Genomic DNA, 7,942 nt, shown 5'->3' with positions numbered 1-7,942 from the left:
CAGGGTCCACGGCTGGGTGTCCTGTCTTTAATACTCACCACACCTATAATGGAGATTCCAACCTTCCAGACACAGTATTTGCATCTTACGCTTTCTTGGCATCCAGGTTCTGTCAGACTTTCTGCTACTTCCCTAGTCAGGTACAGACCTCCCCTCTCAGCTACACGTCCTGCAGGGCCCTCACCTGCCCATCATAAATCTCCAGCGAACAAACACCTTCCTCGGGCTCTGGGAAGTCGACTGCTATGCTATATCTGAGGCCAGCCAGCAGAGGGTGCCACAAGATCGATATTTGTTCCAGTTACAGATATCTGTGGCCCGCACTGGGCTCTAAAACTCAGGATACAGCGACCTCAGGGAATGAGTATGGTCTAGACATAGGAAGAGCAAGCAGAAGGTCTGCACGTTTAAGGTCAGCCTGGGCTACAGAGCAAAAATGTCTCACAACAAAAGGTTCCAAGGTGTGAGGGCTCTCTAGCACTGCAGAGGCAAAAGCAGAACACAGCAAGTTCAAGGCTAGCCAGGGCTACAATGTGAGACTGGTGGGAGGGGAAGAGGAGGAGGAGAAGAAGGAGGAGGAGAATGAGGGAGAGGAGGAGGAGGAGGAGGAGGAGGAGGAGGAGGAGGAGGAGGAGGAGGAGGAGGAGAAAAAAAGAAGGGGCTGGAGAAATGGCTCAGCAGTTAAGAGTACTGGTTGCTTTTCCAGAGGTCCTGAGTTCAATTCCCAGCAACCACATGGTGGCTCACTGCCATTCTGGCCTGAAGGCACACATGCAGGCAGAACCCTGTATATATATAATAAATAAATAAATCTAAAAGAAGAGGGAAGGAAGAAGGGGGGGAGGAAAGAAGAGGAAGGAGGAGGAGACGGAAGGAGGAAGAGAAGAAAAGAGCCAAAGAGATGATGCAGCTGGTAGACTGCTTGCCACACAAGTGTGAAGACCTGGGTTTGGATCCCCAAACACCCGCATGATAGCCGGGAGCTGCCTAGTGTGTCTGTAACCTCCACACTGGTGGTGGGGCAGAGACAAGCAAATCTCTGGACTTCACTGGCTTCTGGAACCCACGAGGAGATCCTATCTCAAAACCCGAGAACAGTCCAGGATGACACCTGGGACAACACCTGGGACAACACCTGAGCTACCTATTTAACATTTCAAAGAGGACCCTGCGCCCCACTCTCCCTGCTGTCCTTCAGTCCCTGCTCGGGACTGGTCCCATCCTGCCCGCCACACCCTCTTTCTGCACACCTCTGCTCGGTGCCCTACCCGTCCCCGTGTCTCAGCTGTCTCTATCTTTCGCCACCTTATTTTAATTGACTGATTGATTAACTAATTAGTCTTCCAGACAGGGTCTCTCCGTGTATACCAGGCTGTCCTGGAACTCACACAGATCCACCTGCCTGAGTGCTGGGATTAGAGACCCCAGAGTGGGATCACAGATACACACCATTGCTCCTGGCTTTCCACAGGTCCCAGGGTCTGAACGCAGGTCCTCTCTTGTGCACAGTAAAGCTCTTTGCCCCCAGCCCTAACTTTACCTGTTCATTTTGCTGGAGCCGGGGCTCAAACCCTAGGCCGGGTGTGAGATTTTACTGGTAAACCTCAGAGCTGTCTCCTTGGTTCCGCGTGAATGTGTTCATGCCGCGATGCCTGTGCGCAGGTCAGAGAACACTTGATGGGAGTTAGTTCATTCCTTCCACCACATAGGTCCTAGGGATAGAACTCAGGTCGGCAGGCTCAATGGCAAACACTTACCTCCTGGGCTGTTTTCTACTGGCCCCTGCCTTTAAAATAAATAAATAAACAAACAAATAAATAAAGACAGTGATCTTAGTAAGCTAGGGCCACCCTGATGACCTTATTGCAGCTTCACTAGAGCTGTAAAGACAAAATAAGGGGGCTGGGGAGATGGCTCAGTGGTTAAGAGCATTGCCTGCTCTTCCAAAGGTCCTGAGTTCAATTCCCAGCAACCACATGGTGGCTCACAACCATCTGGAATGAGGTCTAGTGCCCTCTTCTGGCCTGCAGACATACAGACAGAATATTGTATACATAATAAATAAATAAATATTTTTTAAAAAAAGACAAAATAAGGTCATATTTGCAGGTTAGGACTCCAACACATCCACTTTAGGGGATGCACAATTTGACCAATAGCAGTCTGTTAGCAAAAAGAGCCAGACATAGTGCTAAACTCCCAGACCCAGGCCCAGCATCACATCATGGGGCAAAACATCACCCATCATATCTATGCCTCACACCCTGGCTGAGGTCAGCACATGTCTGGGCTGGAGGGTTAGGATCCCCAAGCCTGGGCTATCTGGAGGTCCCTGTGCAGCAAAATACCTGGGGCTAACCCTGGCTAAAGGAGGCAGGTTTCAGACAGACAGTTGTGACTAGGCTTCTCATGTCACAGATGGGGAAACTGAGGCTAGCTTCAGGCTTGGTAGCAGGGTCTGAACTGAGCTGTGGGAGCTTCTGACACTGTTCCCCTTAGCCACACAGCCCTGGGATCATGGCTGGGCACCCTACCACACTAATCAAGATGTTTAGCTCTCTGTGTCTCATGGCCTCCTGTCCCTGGCCCCACTCCAGTCCTGAAACCTTGACCCCTGTGGCCTCCCAGCTCCTTCAAGGACTCTCCTCTATTTGAGCTCCCTGGCTGCCTCCTCCTGGCTCCTCCCGCCCCTCTCCCCAACACTTCCCTGCAGGTCACCTGACCTCTTTGAAGATAAAGACTCAGAAGTTCAGAGACCTTGCGGTTTGTTCAACCACAAGACCCCAGGGCTCATCTCATGGATGCCAAACTGATCTGCCCTGTCTTTTGAGCTGCCAAAGGGAAGACATGTGTGTGGGGGGGCTGTCTCCATTTTCATTCTGTTGTGCTGTGCATTTATAACAGAGGCCTGGATCAGAAAGGACACCTCACGGGGCTGAAGATGTTCTCAGTTGAAGAGGGCTGGCCTAGCATACAGGAACTCCAGGGTTCCGCCCACAGCACCCAGTAAGCCAGGACTCATCTCCAGGATGTCCAAATCACTCTGTCCAGGCTGTTGAGTTCTAGAGTTCTAAAGGGACTGGGAGGAGGCGTGGTTGCATTTCCTACAGCCCTAGCGATTGGGAGGAGGTGGAAGGGGCGGGAGGAATTCAAAGTAATCTGCAGCTAAACAGCTTAAAAGGTTAAATAGAGAATTGCAGGCCGGTCAGGGTTACAGGAGGCCCTGCTCAAAAAAAAAAAAAAAAAAAAAAAAAAAAAAAAAAAAAGCCGAGTCCACATAGGCAAGGCCTACTGCAATAACAGCCTGTGGACACTAGAGGGCGTGGAATGACAGAAACCCTGTTCAGAATGTGCTGATAGCCAGCTGCCTTTAATCCCAGCACTCTGGAGGCAGAGGCAGGCGGATCTCTGTGAGTTCGAGGGCAGCCTGGTCTACAGAGTGAGTTTCAGGGCAGCCAGGGCCACACAGAGAAACCCTGTTTAGGAAAACAAGCAAACAAACAAAAGGTGTCAGTCCCAAGCTTTGCCCTTTGTGACAACTACTTCATTTTGCCCTCACAGCAAAACCAGAAACAATAAGTCTCAGTGAGATCCCCACTTTACCGTGAGAAATGAAGTGGGGGGTGGAGTCGCTGCATCAGAAGCCAGAGGCTGAAGCTGAACTTGGCTCTGACTTTACAGCCCAAGCCTGTCTTCCCTCCAGGGTCTTCCCGGGTGGGTCTAAGTCCCCTGAGGTCTATGAAAGACTGCTTAGAGCTGGGGAGGGGAGTCTACCCCATGCTTCCTTCTAAAAAGGGGGGGGGGCTCTGGGGCAGCAGGGGTTGCAGGAGGAAATGAGGAAGCAGCCAGGGGCTGTGGACTAACTGTGGATACATGGACACCCTGTCTGGAAGTCCTTTTGACTAGCTCCTGGCAGAGTCGGTCCCCTGGGAACCCGCCAGGGCTATTAATATCCCGCTGAGTCAGGGGGCTCTTGAATTGCAGCATCACAAGACACAGAAGTCGCAGGGCAGCAGGGACACTCTTGGCCCTTCCCACCTGCGTGGCTACCTCTGGCTGTAGAGGCCACTACCCCACTCAGGGTTGTCCCCAGACAGCATCCTTAAGAGTGCTGGTGCTAAGGGACAAGAATTATTCTTCTAGAAAATGTAGTGATATCTTGTCTGTGTTTTAACAGATAAAGCTTGCCTGAAGATCAGAGAAGCAGCGCAGCCAGCCACAAGAGAGACAGTCTACCTCTACCAATGCTCAGACCAAAAGGGCGATCCTGTCCTCACGCTGCCTCCCCAGCTGCATCCTCTGACTGACTGCTTCAGACTGCATCTCCAGACTGCATCTGAGGGGCTGGAGAGATGGCTCAGTGGTTAAGAGCATTGCCTGCTCTTCCAAAGGTCCTGAGTTCAATTCCCAGCAACCACATGGTGGCTCACAACCATCTTTAAAGAGGTCTGGCGCCCTCTTCTGGCCTTCAGGCATACTAACAGAATATTGTATACATAATAAATAAATAAATATTAAAAAACAAAAACAACAACAACAAAAAAACAAGATACAGACTGCATCTGAGCTCCTGTCTCCTCCTGCCTTATAGTCCTCTCTCCAGCCAGCCATGTCCCTTCCTGTCTCCACCTCCCCAGTGCTGGGATTAAGGTGTGGGACTTCCAAGCGCTGGAATTAAAGGTGAGAGCCACCACTGCCTGGTCTCTAGTGGCTTAGCCCTGCACTCTGATCTTGAGGTTATTTTGTTAAAACAAAATGTCCCTACAGGAAATTGCTTTGTTGAGGGCCTGCTGTGGGCCCACCCCTGTCCAGGAAGCCAGGGGTCCTAGGATACAGCTCACCTTTGACCTGCCTACCCAGATGAGTGGGCTCTACTGGGGGCCCTGTGCTTAAGTCATGGGGGACACATCACATTAGGTTCTGTGGACTCTGGTCACTCTGGGTAGACACTGGCTGATGGGGGCAAGGGATTCACATGAGTCAGCTGTGACAGCAGATGGGTCAGCAGGGAAGAAAGCAGGGACAAGGAAGGACGGAGGACAGGATCCCTCAGGAAAAGGCTCTTATCTCTGGCTTCTTGGCCTTTGCAGCCTTTCCTGCTCCAGACTCCAGGAGCTTGCCCAGGTCTCTGCCACCTTCCTGGCATGGCTGTCACAGACCTCCTTGTGGCCTTGTCACGAGACTCCTCGGCCACCTGGGCCTTGGAGTTCCAACACTGTGCTGTGAAAGCCGTTTGCTGAGAGTTTGGGGGGCACGAAACCCCCTACCTATGCTCGGGATAGGAACACACCTGCTACTAAGGGATGAGATGGGCTTTGAACTCAAGCCTAAACTGATTCCAGAACTCAAGCTCACAAATCCATTCATTTTCTAATAATAATAATTATTAACTATTAATTAATAATATTATTGTATTCCAGGCAGGCTTCAAATCCACTACGCAGCCAGGCATGACTGGATTTCGATCCTCCAGCTCCAGCTCCTGAGCGCTGTTTTATGAGGTGCGGGGGAATCAAACCCAGGGCTTGGTGCGTGTAAACGCTCTGCCAGCCAAGCCCTACCCCAGGCCTCATTTGTTGTTTTTTCTCTAGATCTCCCAGGACACCTCTGGATAGTCTCAAACTTGAGATCATTCTGCCTCTGCCACCCAAGTGATGTAGTTCCAGGTCTGTGCCATTAGGCCCAGCTGATCTCCTGCCCTTTAACTCCGGCATTCCTCGTGGTACCTGTAGGATTTGATCAGGGGTTAGTGGCTGCACATGTGAGTGTCACAGCTCACACGCTCCTCTTTTCACAGCCTCCTGGCCTCTCACACTGGGACCCCTGGGAACCTTGCCTTCCTCTCTGTCAACCCTCTACACCACACACAGGACACAGCCATGCTAAGTTCCCTCACATGTGATCCGGGTATGGTCCTCTTTCTCAGCTCTGGTCCAGAGCTGCAGGGCAGGGCTTCAGTTCTGAGGCCCCTGCAGAGCCCTTATCATCCAGCCCCACACATCCCCGAGAGCCTGGGACGGGCAGCCCACCCCGATCCCAGCCGCACACAAACCCCGTTATCAGGAGACACATTCCAACCACGCTCTGTCCTCCTGCACAGGGTAAGATAGAGCCTGTCGTCTTCCGGCCAAGTGGGAAGGGGCACGGGGAAGCAGAGGTTATCTCAGCAGGAAGTCACACTGTTGGGCTGTTGCTTCAGCCACCTTGAGAAAACACCTTCAGCACAGAAGGTGGCCGGTTTAGGAACCCTGCTGGGGCTGAGGTCAGGAGGCTGTGTGTCTGTTCCCAGGAGCTAGGAGGTGGCTCCCCAGATCTGGCGCTTAACACCTTTCTCAGTGGCCTGACTGGTCCCGGAGCCCAGGCAACTCCTGGTATGTGAAGATACCGAGAGGGCTGCTTCAGACAGTAGCCTGTGGTAATGGTCCCACTGTGTGTTTGTAATCTATGGCAAGTGCAACCCCATCAGTAGGCACCTGCAGGCGTGGGGAGTGGAAGATTCAGAGACATGAATCAGGAGGCTGAGATTAGAGCCTCGATTTTATCTTCTTCTTTTTTTTTTTTTAATAGGGTTTCACATATCTCACTCTTACTGTCCTGGAACTTTCTCTGTAAACCAAGGTGACCTCAAACTTATAGAGAGGCATCTGCCTCTGTCTCCCAAGTACTGGGATGAATGGTGTATACCGCTATGCCCAGCTTCAATTTTCTTTCTTTTTTTTTTATTTAAAGATTTATTTATTTATTATGCATACAATGTGCTGCTGGCATGTATGCCCACACACCAGAAGAGGGCGCCAGATCTCATTACAGATGGTTGTGAGCCACCATGTGGTTGCTGGGAATTGAACTCAAGTCCTCTGGAAGAGCAGGCAGTGCTCTTAACCTCTGAGCCATGTCTCCAGCCCCCAGCTCTAATTTTCTTATACTTAAGTTATGAACAATGAAAGTTCATGTCTTAGATAGCAATGTCTTTTTTTTTTAAATATTTATTTATATTATTTATTATGTATACAATATTCTGTCTGTGTGTATGTCTGCAGGCCAGAAATGGGCACCAGACCTTATTACAGATGGTTGTGAGCCACCATGTGGTTGCTGGGAATTGAACTCAGGACCTTTGGTAGAGCAGGCAGTGCTCTTAACCACTGAGCCATCTCTCCAGCCCCCAGATAGCAATGTCTTTAAGGGCTTAGTAAAGAGCCTGGCATCTAGACTGGATGTGGTGGCGCCCACCTCTAATCCCAGCAGGTGTGGGAGGGAGGCAGAGGCAAGTGTGCCTCTCTGTGAGTTCGAGGTTAGCCTGGTCTACAAGACAAGTTCAGGATGTCTAGGGAGACGTAATGAGACTCTGTCTCAGAGAGAGAGAGAGAGAGAGAGAGAGAGAGAGAGAGAGAGAGAGAGAGAGAGAGAGAGAGCTAACACATAGTAGGCATTTCTGTAAGTCTCTTCACAGAGAGAGAAGAAGGAGGAGGAGGAGGAGGAGGAGGAGGAGGAGAGAGGGAGGGAGGCAGAGTGCTGGGTGTGTTGATGCACAGCTGCAATCTGAACACTTAAGAGGCTGAGGTAAAGCCAGGTGGTTGTGTACGCCTTTAATCCCAGCACTCGGGAGGCAGAGGCAGGCAGATCTCTGTGAGTTCGAGGCCAGCGTGGTCTACAAGAGCTAGTTCCAGGATAGGCTCCAAAGTTACAGAGAAACCCTGTCTCGAAAAACAAACAACAACGAAGAAGGAGAGAACTGAGTCCTGCAAGCTGTCCTCTGGCCTTGACAGTGTGCACTGTGACATGCCTGCACTGCTTCCAACAGAAAGAAAGAAATAAACACATTAAAAAACAAAAGCAGTTAGAGGTGGTGGCACACACCTTAAACCCCAGCAGTCAGGAGGGAGACACACTTCAGTTGGGAATGTGACCCCAGGAGAAGTGAGGAGGGCCGAGGACCTGC

This window comes from Microtus pennsylvanicus, chromosome 9 (assembly GCF_037038515.1).
Source record: "Microtus pennsylvanicus isolate mMicPen1 chromosome 9, mMicPen1.hap1, whole genome shotgun sequence".
Taxonomy (NCBI): domain Eukaryota; kingdom Metazoa; phylum Chordata; class Mammalia; order Rodentia; family Cricetidae; genus Microtus; species Microtus pennsylvanicus.
The sequence above is the reverse complement of the archived record's forward strand: the minus strand, read 5'-3'. Positions refer to the sequence as shown.